At 38.8% G+C, this 18188-nt stretch overlaps 1 non-coding gene across 1 annotated transcript; it reads left to right on the forward strand.

Annotated features, from left to right (window-relative positions):
- Positions 1 to 8821: 8821 nt before the first annotated feature.
- Positions 8822 to 8895, forward strand: TRNAS-GGA (transfer RNA serine (anticodon GGA)). The gene has a single exon. It is a non-coding gene; the product is annotated as a tRNA-Ser (tRNA).
- The last annotated feature ends 9293 nt before the right edge of the window (positions 8896 to 18188 follow it).

Below are 18188 nucleotides of genomic sequence, written 5' to 3' on the forward strand. Positions count from 1 at the left end.
GAAGTTCAGAGCCACCGGGCGTGGTCCAGGAAAGATTTGAGGTCAGATTCCTTCATCTCATGCCTTTTCAACTACATCATAGACAGGGCTTGGCCCCTCTTATCAAGATCTTTAGTTACTGGTGCCAGTGCTCACACAGCTGGCCAAGGTTCTGGTTCCCCGGCTTTCCCTCCCTGTGGCATTCTCAGCTTATGCCTACCTGCCCATGCACACTTTGGAGTCCTCATATGACTTTGCCCTTGGGTGTCAGTAGCCTCCTGGTTCCTGATTGCTCACCCAGTATACCCTGTTTCCTCTTTGCTTTGTGCCCAATTCTGAGCAACTCGTGCTCAAGTGTCCCAGCTCCACTGTCCCAGCTCCACTCTGTCCCCTCAAGCCCCCTTCTGCCCAGCACCCCCAAGGCAGAACCCAGTTTCCTCCCAGTTGCCAAGCACCTGTTGCAGTCTCCAGCCCAAGGCCCGCCAGCCCTTTGGATCACACCCATAATCAAAAGAGATCTTTAGAAACTGCTCATTTCCTCCAGTTCCTACTATTGACTATGTAAAAAAAAATTTTCCTATTTTTCCAAATTAATTCATAAAGAGCTTCATGACGAGACGCTAAAGCTTTGTTTTGATTAAAGACTTAGGATCCAGTTAGACCCAATTATTTCTTATAAACTGAATACAGACAGTAAAATCAGGCTTAGGAGTAGATCTGGTCCAAGAATATAAAGATTCACAAGGCTGTGAGGGCTCTGGACGGCCATTCGGCTCGCCTTTGCCTTCAGGTTGGAACGTGGCTAAGTTCATGAGGGAGAGAGACGGGGGGAGGGGAGAGAGAGGATGAGGATCACATTTTCACGAAAAACTACAAGGGATCGTCTGTTTAGGACATCTTTCACCAAGGGCCATTCGCACTGGAGATCACCAGATTTTAAGAGTCTTAGCTTCAAAGAAAACAGGGTTTGAATACTTTCTATAAAGGGAGAGAGTCTTTCCAGTGGCAGTTACCCAACTTGTAAAAGTCAGTGTGTAATGGCAAGAAATACAGGACATAGTTCTGGTTCTCTCTATTTTTTTTTAATATGGGTAACTTTTTAACTAATAATAATTTGTTTTCTGATCCAAGGTAAGATATTAATGATAAATCTCATGCTTCGGGCCACAGAATAATTACTGCAGAGAACAGAGTTCCCTGGCCTGTGTTTGAAACAAGACAGACAGAGAGACAGACAGACAGACAGAGCCACAATGCACACTGTATCAATCCATCTTTCCTCCTTGCAACCCTCCCTGAGCCACTTCAATGTCCCAGCCATGATGCATTGACTTTGAAACAAGTGATACAGCTTTAGCCACAATATATAAATCTCCGATTTTTGCCAATCCTTACAAAAATGTCTTCCTTTATTTGCCAAGCTTAACCTCCTCCCTCTAAGTAAAATGAAAAGTATTGTCCTGCTAGTTAATATAAAGAAAATAACACAGTACCTGTGTTAATACATGACTCTCTTAGGCAGTGGAAGCCTGGTATAGAGGCTCTTGTTTAGGACTGGTTGTAGTGAACTCACAGCAGGGCAGTGCCCGTCAGGTGGCACTCCTTAGAACCCATGTTTGACTCAGATTTGTTATATCCAATACATAATAAGTTTGTTTTTTTCTTAATATTTTAAGATATTAAATAAAACAACAAACATAAACACCGTAGTATTAGGATTAGAACTGGACAAATATGGATTTAAGTAAAGACTTTGCCAATTATTAGCTGGATGGCATCCAGCAAGTAATTTAATCTGAGTTGTTGGAGAGATTAATGTAAGAACTATGAAAAAGTAAAAATGATGACACTGACCTCCTAGGATTAATTTTAGGATTTAAAGTAATAGGCAGTATCCAGCCTATAAAAATTTTCAGCAAATGACATTTTATCCTTATTACTTAGTTCTAATGTTTGCCTCATACTTGCTCTTGGATTTAGATATTAAAAGAAATTCCTACTTTGTTTCCACCTAAGATACATATTTTTATAGGTAGCATATCCAGTAATTAGGAGCCTCAATGTAGAAATTCCAGAATGGGTCTGCTTACCAGGATGCATTTACTTAAAAAAGAAACATTCTTTTGCTGGTGAAATCAGACTCCTTGATTGAAAGTAAGATTTCTAGGCCCTTCGTGTTCAAACTGAAGCCAGAGGATCAGCAGCATAAGCAGTAGCAGGAGCTTGTCAAAGGCTATATTGCCTTTCTCCAAAGAGATACAAACAGTGAAATGGGGTGAGCCTCTGGTGACAAGGCACAGGGCCACACCGAAAGGCACAGCTACTCCTTAGGTCAAACCCATTCCTAATGTGCAAAAATGTGAGCTCAGTGTTCCCAGATCATAAGAGTTTTGTTTTTTGTTTTTTTTGAAGGGGAAGCTGAACTCTGAACTTGTAAATGTAATCTCACAATATTTAAGCATTGGTGATTTACTTTTAAAGGTTTAAATATTTCATGGCAAACACATCTACGGAAAGCTATGGCTCATGATGCACTAGTGTGTGACCTCTGCTCTAAAGAGACCTACAGGTGTCTATGGTACCCCAGAGAAAGAGGGAGGGAGATACATAATGTAAAATATGAAGTTTGGTAAGTTCAGACGACAGTACAGCTACAAATGGCATGATTAAGTGGACAGTGAAGGAGGAATGCATGTACATTAAGAAACAAGCAGTCAAACAAACATGCATCAAGAAGAAAACCGAGTGATGCAGCCAAAATGCAAAGAAGAGAAGAGGGAAGACATTTTATAGTAACAAACAACAGCAACAAAATTGCTGGGCTACTGTCAGTGACAAGGACACCTGGGGTGAGACACACCACTCTCCAGCAAAGATAAATGTGACCTGGGAGAATAAATCCCTTGCTGTAAAACTCCTGTCCCACTTACCTCAGGTGTACTGTGTTCAGTGAGATATTAACAAATAAGGGGCAAATCCTCACAAGGTCACTAGAAGGAGAAAAAATGAAGAACAGATAGGTGTGGGTCTGCTGCACCTGGTACCCATAGGTGTGGGCCTCAATACGTCCCTTCCTTAGCTTAAATAATCACTTAAAAACTTTATCAGATTGTCTCTTAGGCAGATACAGCCATGAAATGTAACTGTTTCTAAAAACCTTTACCTCAACATGGTTTAAATCAGTGTAATTTTAATCTTTGTTACTAATCAGGTTGAATATTTTTCATCCGTTTATGACACCTTTTTGGCCTCATTTTATGAATCGTCTCTTCTTACCCTTGGCCATTCATCTATTTAAAATACCATGTTGACTATCAAGTTCACAGTTTTAAAAACTGGAGTCATGTAATGCTAGTTAATACAGAGTGAAAATGGCACGCTCATCCAAGACTGGTGAGAGTGTACAACCCTTTGGGAAGCAATCTGATTTCTGACTTCAAGACAGTTTTACATCCTTTTACTTAATAATATCACATTTAGGAATGTACGCTAAGAAACCACCTGAAACATATAAAAAAATACTTCATGAGCAGAGATATCCAGAATATGAAGTGTTTACAATAGTGCAATCCTGAAAACAGCCTACAAACCCACGATAGGCGAAGTAACCTCCTGTGAGGTTTTTTTTTTTTAATATTTTGGAAAATGCTTGTATTTCATAAAAGAAGAAAGAAGTTGTTTAAATGCCATTATCACAAATAAGCATAGAAAAGTGACTGAAAAGGAAAAAATCCCAAGTGTTGGCTGATAGGATTTTGGATGTTTTTTTCCTGCTCTAATATTTTTCCATATTGTCTCCAGATGAATATGTATCATTTTTAATCAAACACATTCTCTATCATGAAACCTGACATGCCCTCATATAATTGCATTTCTTTAGGTCTTGAAGAATTTGAATTGGAGCCCATTTAAAGATGGTTGATAACCTATGGATGAATGCCCGAATAACATAGATGGTGAGTGGAAAGTGGTAGTTGGTATGTAGGTTATAGAAATGCTGTGTTAGAGGGTGTACCAATTAGGGATCCTATCTGCAACTGAGAGAAACACATTGTGACTATTTTAAACATAAAATGGTTTTTTTAAAGGTTATTGAGTAGTTCACTGAATCTCCAGGAAAGCCCTGGATAGAATAAAGACTGGAGCACCCAAAAAACCCCACTGAAAATCATTCTGAATCCCTGATGAAGTTAATTCTGCTGCCTCCACTGGGCTGGGCCACTGCACTTTGCTTCACAGATAATGAAGGCTACCACTGCAGCCACTAGAGGTTCAGTATTAATGCCACAGAGATGATCACTTTCGTTGGGATCGATTAGTGTGGCCTCAGCTTCATTTCAACACTAACTTCTGTGTCTGAGTTGGAAGTGAGCACATGTGTATCCTAAGTAATGTGCTTGATCCAAGCTACAAGGGAGACAGGAAAGCATCCAGCACATTTAGTTTCTGTAATGGGAGGTGGACTCCTTCTCAAGGTGGGAAGAACTCCTGAAACTAAGGAAGGAGGTTCCTGTACTGCTGACAAAAATAAGGACAAATGTCCACAGCAGAAGATGTATCACTCAAGACTTATGAAGAAACAGTTCCATCATGATGCCCTGGAGATCCAGCTGGCATCCGTATAGGTAAAGGTTTGGACCACAGCTTCTCTGAGTCTTGGCAGAACTTGTGATTCCCCAGGAACATGAGGGGATAAAAGGTCTCTAAGAAACAGCTATGAAACCCTTTACCACTTGCCTTTCTATCTCCCCTTCTTGCCTCCTGGGTTTCAGATGAAGTGTAGGACTTTTGTTCCACCCTCTTCAGAGCTGAGATGCAGGATATAAAACTTCTTAGCTGCCATCTCGAACTGGCTTCTCAGCAACAGTGTATTTCACGACTTGGGTTTCATTCATCTGGCTCCTTTTGTTTTGATGTCATCCTTTTGTGTGCACAGGACAGAGACCTGGGGACGGATTGCTCTCTGGGTATGTAGTAAACTCTCCAAGTCGATAAGTGGCTCATTATATCTTCACGGGTCAAATCAACTAGGCACCAGCCTTGGCTTCGCCTTGTTATATATATGGTTCCAGCCAAACCTGCTCAAAGAGAAAGAAGTGAATTGACCTATTTAACTGAAAACTGGACCCAGGAGCTCTGAGGAAATTCTGATGCAGTCTCTCTCATCATTATAGACTGTTAGCCTCTATGTTTAGTTTTGCTTTCAGAATAAGCTAGCTCCACAAGATGGCTCCTGGAATATTTGGGTTCATAAAATCCTTAGAGAAAACAATCCAGTGGAAACAGAGTTTCTCTTTTCTAAACATTGCAATAGTAGCCACAAGATTGAATCTCACAGGACCGATCTGGATTATGAATGGACTATGAAAATTGGCTACGCCTCTGCTACGTTCTTACTTTTGGAGGCAAGAATGGTACTGTCCCCATCTAAGCTACACGTAGTGAGAGTGGGGAAGTGTAGCTCATTAAAGGAAATGTAAATGCCTGTTACCAGAAGGGGAAAAAGTGATGCTGAACAATCAAAACTTGGGCCTTGGCTAAATGCAGAGGCTGGCTCAGTCGGTCTGAGATGACCAGAGATTCCGCATTGCTAACTAGCTCCCAGGCAGTTCTGATTTAATGTTGGCTTAACTACCATAATTTATTGCCATAGCACAATATTTATAGAGAGAGGTATTACATCATTTCCACAATAGTTTATATATAGATATTTGTTATGTATATCTAGTATACAGCATATTAACATATAAAATACAGAATATATATAATATGACATATATAGCATGCATTACAAATGTTATATACCATATGTAACCATATGTATACAAACTATGTAATTGATTAGATATAGATCTGGATAGTCAGCTTATATGTATAATTTAGCTCCCAAACTTCATAGAAACTGATTTTTCAAATGTTTTCAATGGTGGATATCAAAATGCCACCTGTGTGTAATTGAACACACACATACACACATATGTATCCTCAACTATATACATTTGGTATTTTGATATCCATCAGTGACAACAGTTGAAAATCAGTTTCTATAAAATGATAGAAGGAAATTTTCATTTAAACAAGAAGGAGTGGGTGAAACTGCTTCTTTGGGTAATACTGGTGACTCCAAAAAGAAGAGAAAAAGACTGAGCTCATTAATGTTCAAATGAGGGTGCATTTGAATTGAGGTTAAGAAGTACGTGGCGTGGGAGGATCCCTGAGACAGTTTAAGGCTGTGAAACAAAGTCGGTGTTTTAGAAGAAAATGATAGAAAATTCTACTTAATGAGTACATAGTAGACTAATTATTGTAATGAAAAATGTTTAATTGAAACGAAGTCTGCTTTCTAATGATTATACTGACCATAAACCAGTTTGGAAAACCCCAAGGATTGCTAAAGACAATATATATAAGGGCTGCAGGGGAAGTTGCACGAGGAGGGTAGGCGTGTGCGTGTGGTTTAAAGTCAGCATTCTAGCACTCCTAGGCTCTTTTGATAAAATATTTCCTGATTCCTTGAGGAAATGCTTAGTTGAACAGAGAACAGAGTACTTAGAAACAAAAGAAAGTCATAGAAAAATCATTTTAACACATTTCAATATGAATTTGGAGAAACAGATTTGTAAAAAAAAAAGAAAAAAATGTGAAATCCTTAAGTTTCATTCAGAATATCAGGGCTAAAATCCATTCATGGAATCAAAAGATCAGCCAAGCCCAGACATCTCCAAGTTGCGGTGGCCCTTAGGAGTGACCCATAAAACACACTTTCCTGCCTGCTTCATTCCCACCACCACTGGTGGCTCGGTGGACAGGGAGCACTTAAAGCAACTGGAAGAGAGTAGGACTGGGAGTTTTAATCCAGGGCAACCTAAATGTCCATTGACATATGATTGGATAAAGAAGATTGTGTGTATACATATATATAATATATATGTACACACACACACACACACTCACACACACAATGGAATACTGCTCAGCCATAAAAAGAATAAAACAATGCCATGTGCAGCAACATGGGTGGACCTGGAGATCTTCATTCTAAGTGAAGTAAGCCAGAAAGAGAAAAGAAAAATACCATATGATATCACTTATATGAGAAATCTAAAAAAAAAAAAAAGGGACACAAATGAACTGATTTACAAAACAGAAACAGATTCATAGACATAGGAAACAAATTTATGGTTACTGGGGGGAAAGGAGTGGAGGGATAAATTGGGAGTTTAGGATTTGCAGACACTAACTACTATATATAAAATAGATAAACAACAAGGTCCTACTGTATAGCACAGGGAATTATATTCAATATTTTGTTACAACTTATGATAAAAAAGAATATGAAAAGGAAAATATATATGTTTAACTGAATCACTATGCTGTACACCAGAAATTAACACATTATAAGCCGACTATATGTCAACAAAAAAATAAATGAGTAAATAATAATTTTTAAAAAGCTGAAATAAAGATATATATAGAAAAAAAACCACACACAAAACAAAAACAAGTGACCCTGTCCACCTCTGATTCCTACGAGTATATAGTGATGTGCATGTGAGTATTGGAGTATGAATAGTGTAATGAGACATAGCTTCAAGAAAATTTCAGTCTGGGAGACAATCCATCACAATTCATTCTCTGCCCCTGAACAACCCACTTCTTCCAGAATGGTGGGATAGAAGCAGTAGTGTGCTGGGGCCAGCCTGTACCTGCTCACCACAGCTGTCAAATTTGTAAGAAACTTGCCAGCTGCTAATTACACACAGCTACTATTAAAATTTAAATTATACAAAGTTACAGCAGATAAATTATACTAGACATACAGATAACACATGCTCGACAACTCCTAATTATTTTGCTACTTTTTATTATCTATGTTCTTGAGGTTATCTCCACCTGTTATACCTGTATGATGGATGGACTGTCTACTGCTGTGTGCCTCTTTATAACTCCACTTTCAGTTTTGTCATCTTGGTAGCTTGAAATTGACCACAGCAGAAACATCCGTACCATGGAAATCAGCATGTGCTATAAACCAGAGTTCTCCTCTGCTCTGGGTAGGTGTTAAACATTCACCAGCACACCACTGAATAGAGGCCATTGTGGGAACTGAGTCATACTGCAAAGGACCTCAATTTGCGAAGAGCACTTGAGCTCTGGCTGCTGTGCGGAGTAAAGGAAAATGATAACAGGTGCGTCTGCAGAAGAAACCAGATGTGGTCTAAATACGTTGTCCTCGTGCGGAAGCTAAGCAGAGAGAACCCGAGATTCCGGCTAGGAGCAGCTGAGATGGTAACTTAGAAAAGCAAATAAAAGCATAGAGGTCTAAAGAATTGGACGGGCGGTTGAAACCACAGGAAAATGATTGCACTGAGTAGATTAGCAGGTTTTATAAGGTGGCTCCAAGGCACAGACAGGGAAAAAGCAGTGAAGGGCAGGGACACTGATTTCCACATTCACCTCACATCTTCACTGCGAACAAAAGCCAGTTTTTCCGAAATTTTCTCTTTTTCCTTTATTCAAAACAAGATTACACTGTATAGCACAGGGAAATATACACAAAATGTTATGATAAATCACAGAGAAAAAAATGTGACAATGAGTGTGTATATGTCCATGTATGACTGAAAACTTGTACTGAACACTGGAATTTGACACAACACTGTAAAATGATTATGAATCAATAAAAATGTAAAAAAAATAAAATAAAAATAAAACATCAAGAACCTAAAAAAGAAAAAAATAAAAAATAAAAACCAAAACAAAAAAAACTCTTAAACCTTCAATGTTTGATCTCACATTAAAAATGAAAGAAACCAGATTAAAACAATTTACATGAAGGTCAGGAGGGTATAGCTCAGTGGTAGAGCACATGCCTGGAAATGCACGGGGTCCTGGGTTCAATCCCCAGTACCTCCATTAAAAGAAAAAATACAAAGAAATCCTAATTACCTCCCCTCTCCTCCACCAAAAAATAATTTACATGAAGGTATGATTAACATTCTTTAATACTAGAGCAGAAGTTACACACACACACACACCCCTACACACACAGGTTGGCTAGAAACCCTTGGGAAAAACGATTGGAGATAAAATTAATAGCAGATTTATAGGTTCCTAGTTGCTCATTCATTGCAACAAAGCCAGATATAAGACACAAGACTCTAAACCTTGAGCTGTGAACTTGTAAGATGCATAACTAGCACTGGCTTTTATACATTTAACACATTTTTATCTTTAAGTACTGTCTCCTCTCTGGAATGATTCCCTGCTGTAATGTGGCAGAAACTTGGCTTCAGCTGTATCCTGCCAGTTTAGCATTCATGGGTGGTGGGAAACAGCCTCTGCCCTCTGCCCTGGCTCCAGACCTTATAGTTCCAGTGAGAAGATTCCTTTCTCACTTCTGGTGTGATGAGGTGCTCAATGCAAAATTCTACACCAAACTGGCAGTAAGAATTGCAACATCAGGGTTTATGGCTGGGAAAGCAACAGTCCTTCATCGGAGGTTGGAGCCCTAGGATTGCTCACCCTAAGACCCAGGCCATCGCCAGCTGCCATGGAATTTGCAGAGGGCCTGCTCCTTTTCCTGGAGGCTAGTCTGCAGGGTATTGTTCTCAGACTGGTTTATTCTCGTTTCTCATTGACATGTAGCCTGGATCCTCCAAGAGATTCTGGGAATGTGAAAGATGATTTCACCAACACATTAATTAATTTCTATTAGATAGAAAGTTCAAAGAATTTTTTTAAAAAGCAGAAAAGTCTCCTGCTGCGTATTTCCTAGTCTTTTTGGAATATCTCATCCTCCTACCAACAGAACAATTATTAGCAAATTAATACCCCGTCTATGAACACCTAGGACAAGAATAAATTTTCTTTCCCCCAAGTGTCAGCTGCTCGGAGGGTAAGAGTGATGATTTATCACTGATGTCTGTCATGGGCACAGGGTAATAGGCAGTAACCTAACTTTTCTGTCAATTATCTTTCTTCCTTCAAAGAATGTATTTTTGTAGGCATCTGTTTGCCTCCTTAAAAACCACAAGCTGCTGATTTCGAAGGGCTATGTCTTCCTCTGTGTGATAATTAGAGGAAAATTATCTTAATAGGCTATGTCTGTCCTTGGGTAATTTTCTAGTAAGGTCAGATCTGATTATGTCTAAGATTTGAAGAAAACTGATGGTACAAATTCCCTGGGGAAAGATTCCTTTCTCACTTCTGGTGTGATGAGGTGCTCAATGCAAAATTGGTCATCCATGATGTTTGAGGTTTTGGCTTTTTTTTTTCCTGTAAAATATTTGCATCTGCCCTCTCTTGCCTTTGTAAACATCAACCTACTTCTCTACTTTATGGATTGTAAAGCCATTTTCTATTGGATAAATTTAAATAATTACCAAGATGAAGAACTAACATTATATATATTTCAGGAATAATTACTATGAGGCATGCATTACTACTAATGATGTTCATTATTTATCCGGGGCTTACTATGTGTTACGTACTGTGATCAGTCAATCTGCAGAATGATACTGCCTCCCTACAGAGGTGTAGTTAAAAATATAGAGACAGAGACTCACGAGAATAAATGACATTCTGTGAAACGTAAAACTAAAATATTTTCCCAGAGGTTTAACAAACTTGTATACCCTCCACCATGCTTAGCAAAACAATTGAGCACTCACAAAATATTTGTTACAACATCATATCTGTGAACATTCTACAATTAGAAGTCACATTTACTTCATTTCACCTCATGGTATCCTCAAAGGTGGATAAAGACAGGAAAATAACCCCATTTTATGAATGAGGAATGAGCCTCAGGAAAGCTAAGTGATTTGTTCAAGATAAGCAAATCTCTTTATTTCAAAGTTTCTAATTTTATGCCCTCACCACACAGCTTTCCCGTTCATTGTTGGATAGTCTCAACATTTGAGCGTCAATTTTTTCTTGACCTAGAGCCCTGAGTTATTTCCTTATAGCTTGTGCTTCGTAAGCTTACTCCTGTGCTCTAAACTTGCACTGTCCTTAGAGTCATTAGGATAAAGTTTATAGACTTAAGCATGACCTAAAAGGCCCTGGAAAGGAAGTAAAACTTCACCTAACTCCTTGGCTTCATCTCAAAGTCCATGGATTCATTCAGCTTCCGAACACCAAGTTCCTTCTTGATAAGGGCTTTCACATATGCTCTTCCCTTTGTTTATAACGGCCTTTCCTCCTCCACCCTTAAGTCACCCAGCTTTTTACTCATCTTTCAGGTTTATGAGTAAGTCACTTACTCATTAAAGGTTTCCCCAACTTCCCACATTAGGTGAAGACTCTCTGTTATTTACTTGCATACATTCCATATATAAAGAAAATATCAAAAATATACAAAGAACACTTAAAATTCAACAACAAAGAACACGAAATTCGATCAAAAACTGGGCCAAATACCTTAACAGATGCCTCACCAAAGAAAATAGGCAGATGGTAAATAACTATATGAAAAGAGGCCCCAACATCCTATGTCATTGTGGAAATGCAAATTAAAACAACGAGATACCATTACACACCTATTAGAATGGCCAAAATCTGGAACATTGGCAAAAACAAATGCTGATGAGGAGGTGGAGCAAGAGAAACTCTCATCCATTGCTGGTGGGCATTCACGATGGTACTGCCACTTTGGAATACAGTTTGGTGGTTTTTTTAACCAAACTAAGTATACTCTAACCATACAATCCAACAGTCAGGCTCCCTGATATTTACTCAAAGACTTGAAAACTTGTATCCACAAAAAAAACCCTGCACACGGACGTTTATAGCAGCTTTATTCATAATTGCCCAAACTCTAAAGTAACCAAGATGTCCTTAAGTAGGTGAATGAATAAACTGTGGTATATCCAGACAATGGAGTATTATTCAGTGCTAAAAAGAAATGAGCTATCAAGCCATGAAAAGCCCTGGAGGACATTAATTGCATATTATTAAGGAAAAGAAGCAATCTGAACCAACTTTATAGCACTTTGGAAAACTGGAGATGATAAAATGATCAGTGGTTTCTAGGCGGTAGGAAGGAGGACTGAATAGGGAGAACAGAGAGGATTTTCAGGGTAGTGGAATTCCTTTGTATGATATTATAATGATGGATATATGTCATCATGTCCAAACCCATGGAATGTACAACACCAAGAGTGAACCGTAATGTAAACTATGAACGTTGGGTAACTGTGACGTGCCAATGTAGTTTCATCCTTGGTATCAAATGTACCATTTTGGTGAGTGATGCAGTAATGGGGGCTGCTATGTACGTGCATGCCATTGGTCTTTTACAATGGTTACTTTGAAGGTTTTTCTCTTTATTATTGCTTTTAAGAAATCTAATCGTGATGTATTTTGTTATGTATTTCTTCATATTTCCAGTTCCTGAGGTTCATTGAATTTATTAGATCTGTGCATATAATTTAGATAAGACTTGGAAATTTTTCAGCCATTGTATCTTCAAAAATGTTTTTTCTATCTCTGTCTCCTTTCTGAAGCTCTAACTATAAGTATATTAAAACACTTGAGAATATTCCACTGCTCACTATGCTGTACATTCTTTTGGTCTTTTTTTTCCTCTATGTGTTTCATCTTAGTTTTTATTACTAGGTCATATTTGATCTTTTTCTTCTGTGTCTAGCCTACTATTAATCCTCTGCAAAGTATTTTTCATCTCAGACACTGTAGTTACCGTATTTGGAAGTTCAATTTGAGTCCTTTTGACATGATATGCTGAATTTCACTCTCTTTTTAAAAATATGGAATACATTTATAATAACTGTTGTAATGTTCTTTCTACTGATATCATTTCTTGGTCTGTTTATAGTGGTTGATCATTATCTTCAATATGATTCATATTTCCTGCTTTTCACATGCCTGGTAATTTTTAACTGGATTCCAGGTATCATGAACCTTATCTTATTGGGAACTGGACATTTTGTATCCCTTAGTACTCTTGAGCATTGGTCTGTGATTCAGTTGAGGTAACTGGAAATGGTTTGAGTCTTTTGAGGCTTTTTAAAAAGCCTTGTGAGGCAGGACCAGAGCAGTCTTTTGTCTCAGGCTGACTTTGTCCCAGTACTGAGACAATGGTTTTCTGAGTACTCTATCCAGTGCTCATTAATTAGGTGATCTTACAGTCTGGATTGTGGAAGCATAAACTATTCCTGTCCCTGCTTGATTCCTGGGATTGTTCCTCTGCTCATTTGGAACACTTCTTCCCTCAGTTCAGATTAGTTACCTCCATGTGCTGATAAGCACTTATCTGAAGATTTAAGGGAACTTCTGCTGAACCCTAAGCTTTCTCTGCATGCAACTCTCCTCTCCTGTATGCTGAGAACTCTCGCCCCCTTTGCCCCCCTCAAATTCCCAGCTTCAGCACCTCAACTCATAGAGATAGCTAGCTGCCCTTCGCCAGGGTCTCCCTTCTCCTGTGCTCTGAAAACTCTCTCTGAGCTGAGAAAATCAGAGGGCTCATGTCATTTCTTTCCCATCTCCATGGGCTCACTGTCCTGCATGGCCTGATAGGCACTATCTGAAAACCAGTGTTTCACATATTTTGTCTGGGATTTAGCTGTTTCAGCCACGAAGGGAAATCCAGTCCTGGTTATTCTATTTGGGGCGGAAGTCAAGTGGTGTTGTTTTTGATGATATAGGAAACTTGCATATATTCACAGAGGAAGATAGATCGAGTGTAAAGTGGAAATTGAAAATGGAAGACAGAGAAGGAAAAATTAATGGGTTAATTTCCCAAAGGAAGTACAAAGGGGGGACAATGAAAAGCTGAGATGGGGCTCAACTTTGGATAGAGGAAAAAAATCACTCCTCACAAAACAGGAAGACAGGAGAAGAATGATGGTGATGAAGCTGAGAAATTGAGATGCAGGGTGCACTTGGTCAGCTGGTATTACTTGAGCTCCTATTATGTAATGTGAATAAATGTCAGCTATTTCCTGCAATGTGGGAGAGACGATGGAGGAGGGAGAGAGTGAAGTGTGAGTCCCAGCCCCACTCGCCCAAATCACTCTCTTGTCAAATCTTCTTTCCTAGCTTTCCATATGCTTGATAGAAGTGAGGAGTGGGGGCCTCATCACTTGGTGCCTCCACTGGACTTTTCAGTATAATATCCTGTTACATGACAAGGGATCTGAGACAAGTGAAAATACAATATCAATTTAGTGAAGCGAGTGTTCCTTGTGGAATAAGCAATCGGGTAGGGGAAACACACTGGGTGGCAGTGGACCCTACACAATCTTCAATAGCCAGAAAACTGCTGCCATAAAAAACTGCCCTTATGGAACCCTCCTACACTGCTGGTGGCAATGTAATTTGGTGCAACCACTATGGGAAACAGTATGGAGATTCCTTCAAAAACTAAAAATAGACTTAGCAAATGACCCTGCAATCCCACTCCTGTGCATATATTCAGAGAAAACTCTAATTCAAAAAGAAACATGGTGCCTAGTGTTCACAGCAGCACTACTTACAGTAGCCAAGATATGGAAGCAACCTAAATGTCCATCGACAGATGAGTGGATAAAGAAGATGTAGTGTACACACACACACACACACACACACACACACACACACAGGAATACTACTCAGCCATAAAAAAGAATTAAAATAATACCATTTGCAGCAACATGGATGGACTCAGAGATTATCATATTAAGTGAAATAAGTCAGAAAGAGAAAGTCAAATATGTTACTTATACACTTGTACGTGAAATCTAAAAATATGACACAAATGAACTGATTTACAAAACAGAAGCAGATTCACAGACATAGAAAACAAGCTAACAGTTACTGGGAGAAAAGGATGGGAGGGATAAATTGGGAGTTTGGGGACTTGAAGATACTAACTACTATGTGTAAAAAAGATAACAAAGTCCTACTATATAGCATAGGGAACTACACTAAATACCCTGCAATAATCTATCATGAAAAAAATGAAAAGGAACATACATATATATACACACACACACATATATATATAACTGAATCACTATGCCGTACACCAGAAATTAACACAACATTGCAAGTTGACAATACTTCAAATAAAAAAAAAGAAAAAAAGAATTACCCTTATGGCCTAAAGGAATGATCCAGAAAATAGCTATGGGTTAGAGGAGTGGTTAAAAAAAAAAAAAAGGATGTTCCATTAGAGGGAAAATACTGTATAAAAATTTGGAGGCAGGAGAGTTATTGGAACTGTAGATGGATTCACAGGACTAGTGGAGGTCAGAAAGCTCATCAGAAGCTACACCCAGAAACACCTTGAATGCATTATGGAGTGATTGAAATGGATCCTGCCAACAGTAGAGAATTCTAGAGGAGTTTTAAGTAAAGGTGTGACTGCAATCAATTTTGTATTTAGAAATCATTCTAATAGCAGTGTAGAAAATACGAGAGAGGGGAAACAAGACTGTTAGAGTACTCATCGTGAGAAGGCTGAGCTAGAGTGAGAACATGGGAATGGAGAGAAGTGGGTGTACTCTGGAGAATAAGATGGGAGAGTGAGCTGCCAGAACTTATAACTGGGTAAACATGTGACTACCAAGGGAAACACCCAGATGTTTGTTTTGGATAACTGGATTGATGGTCTTGTTTTTGGTGAAGCAAGTCTTACTGGTTAGATATCCTAAAATCCCTTGTAAAGTAAGATAAAGTAGGGAAGGTTGGCATGGTTTAGATTTGCTTTCATACACTGCACATATTGTCTACTTGTGCCAAGCACAAAGATGGGGAAAGTGAAAGAAGCTATGGGATAATAAGTGAGAGAAATAGTGGGGAGGGGTGGTGGAAGACATTGACACCTCCAAATCCCTAAGGCCCTGTCTAGGTTAGATACCATGAATTAGTAATGGAAATAAAGGTCTTGATTATGACATTTTTCAGCACCCCTAGGCAGTGTGAGAGTGGAATCAGAGAGCAGATGCAGGTGGTGGGTTGAACCCACACTGCAGAATATGAGACAGTGTGGATACATTTGTAGTAAAGTCCAGAATGTGAGGCAATATCTGGGACCAATACAAACATCTGTAAAATGCCTGGCCATGAGCACAGGCTGGATGGGGAAGCCAGAAGAGGCAGAATGGAGTCAGTGAGAGAATTCAGAGGGAGTGAAAGGCTGGAGGACAATGGACTGAGAAATGAAGAAGAGTTAGATGGATAGGAGATGTTAGTACTCAAGGGAATAGCAGTGGTGAAATTCCAAGTAATGAGGTGGGTCCAGATGTGACTTCAACTCACTGTAGGTAGCAAGTGGTCATAAGGCAAAACTGTCGGAAGTGTCAAGAGTATGAATGATGCCATTCTAAAAAGTGGGAGGAAGTCTGTGAGCAAGGTAAAAGTCAAGCTGAAGGTCAGGAAACCATGGAAACAGGATGGGGAAAGAGCAGAAACGTGAAACTGTGAAGAGCTCATGGTCCATAGTGTGGAGACAGAAATATGGGGCAGGGTTGGGATTTTTTTCTTTCTTTGACTCCACAGCTGTTGCCTTCATTAGAAGGAAACTGGTATTATCAAGAGTAAACAGGTTTTGGTGTGACCACAAGAGGGAAAAACCATTCTAGGGAGGAATTCACTTTCAAACAAATAATATGTTACAGTAATAGAAGACACCTCAATGACAAGTTCCTTTCATCCCACTGGTCATTGCAGAAGCATGCAGAAGAGGGAAAGAGGTACAGTCAGGGTTGGTTGGGGACACACGGTATAGCAAGGACGGTGCTGGAAGGGCTACAGTGGAAAGCTCTCCCTTGGTGGCAATTTTTTAAACAAGCACAACTGAGGCTCTTCTGACTATTAACACTTCTGGAAACTTCAGTCATTTAAAGCACATTCACCGAAATTTGTAGGGGTCCATCACTGTGGCTGAGCATCTTCACAATGAACACTTCACGATGAGTTCTTCCATTTGAATGTTAAGTATTTATTGAGAACTATCCCTGACAATTGGGGTCTGAGCACAGAGAGAGTTTTCAATGATCAAACAAATAAAATTTCCTATTAAATAAATACCACACATTAGATATCAGGAAGTTACTGCCAAGACATGGAAACAACCTAATGTCCATTATCCAGATGACTAGATAAAGAAGTTGTGGTATATTTATACAATGGAATACTACTCAGCCCAAAAAAAGAATAAAATAATGCCATTGGCAGCAACATGGATGGACCGGAAGATTGTCATTTTTAGTGAAGTATGCCAGAAAGAGAAAGAAAAATACCATATGATATCACTTATATGTGCAATATAAAAAAAGACAAATGAGCTTATTTGAAAAGCAGAAACAGGCTCACAGACATAGAAAACAAACTTATGGTTACCTGGGGGAGAAGGGAGTGGGAAGGGATAAACTGGGAATTCGAGATTTGCAGATACTAACTACTATACATAAAATAGGTAAACAAGGTCCTACAGTATAGCACAGGGAATTATATTCAATATTTTGTAATAACCTATAATACGAAAAGGAAGATACAGACATGTATAACTGAATCACTATGCTGTACACCAGAAATTAACACGTTGTAAACCGACTATACTTCAATAAAAATAAATATTAAAAAATGTCAGGAAATGATGACTTTAAGAGGTGGAGAAGATAGGAGATATATTCAAAAGGTTTCACCCACACCCTGTTTTGTGGTTTCTACCCTGATGCTGCCACCACACCTCTGAGTTTCACTTATTAAAATAATAAAGAGGTAGAATGACTAAAATCTGCTGACCAATGCAAGGGCTAAACCTGACAGACAAGATCAGTATTCAATTTGGAGAATGTCTGATGGTGTTACCTAATCGTTATTCCAACCTGATCTACATGTGTATGCTGCTGTGTGTGGTTTCATTTCTCTTCAGCTGATCTTTGAGAAAATTAATCTCATCTTCTTTCACTTATAAAATGTTGACATTAAAAATAAATGTAAAATGGGACTTATTAGGGGCAGGGAATCCAAACCATACATAGCACCTTTTCTAAGAATCTTTTTAAGTGTTTAAAAGACAGCAATTTATAGGTTTCAGACAGGTGTCATCAAAAAGCGAAATTTTGTGTGGAAACTATAACCTATGTAACATCATGTGCATGATGTGTGTGTGTGTGTGAAAATTAGAAAAATAGCAGTCATCATATCAGCTATCATTTAGGGAGCGCTTATTACGTGCTAAACTCCTTCCATGTTATATC

Source organism: Vicugna pacos, chromosome 25, assembly GCF_048564905.1.
Source record: "Vicugna pacos chromosome 25, VicPac4, whole genome shotgun sequence".
In the NCBI taxonomy this organism is placed as follows: domain Eukaryota; kingdom Metazoa; phylum Chordata; class Mammalia; order Artiodactyla; family Camelidae; genus Vicugna; species Vicugna pacos.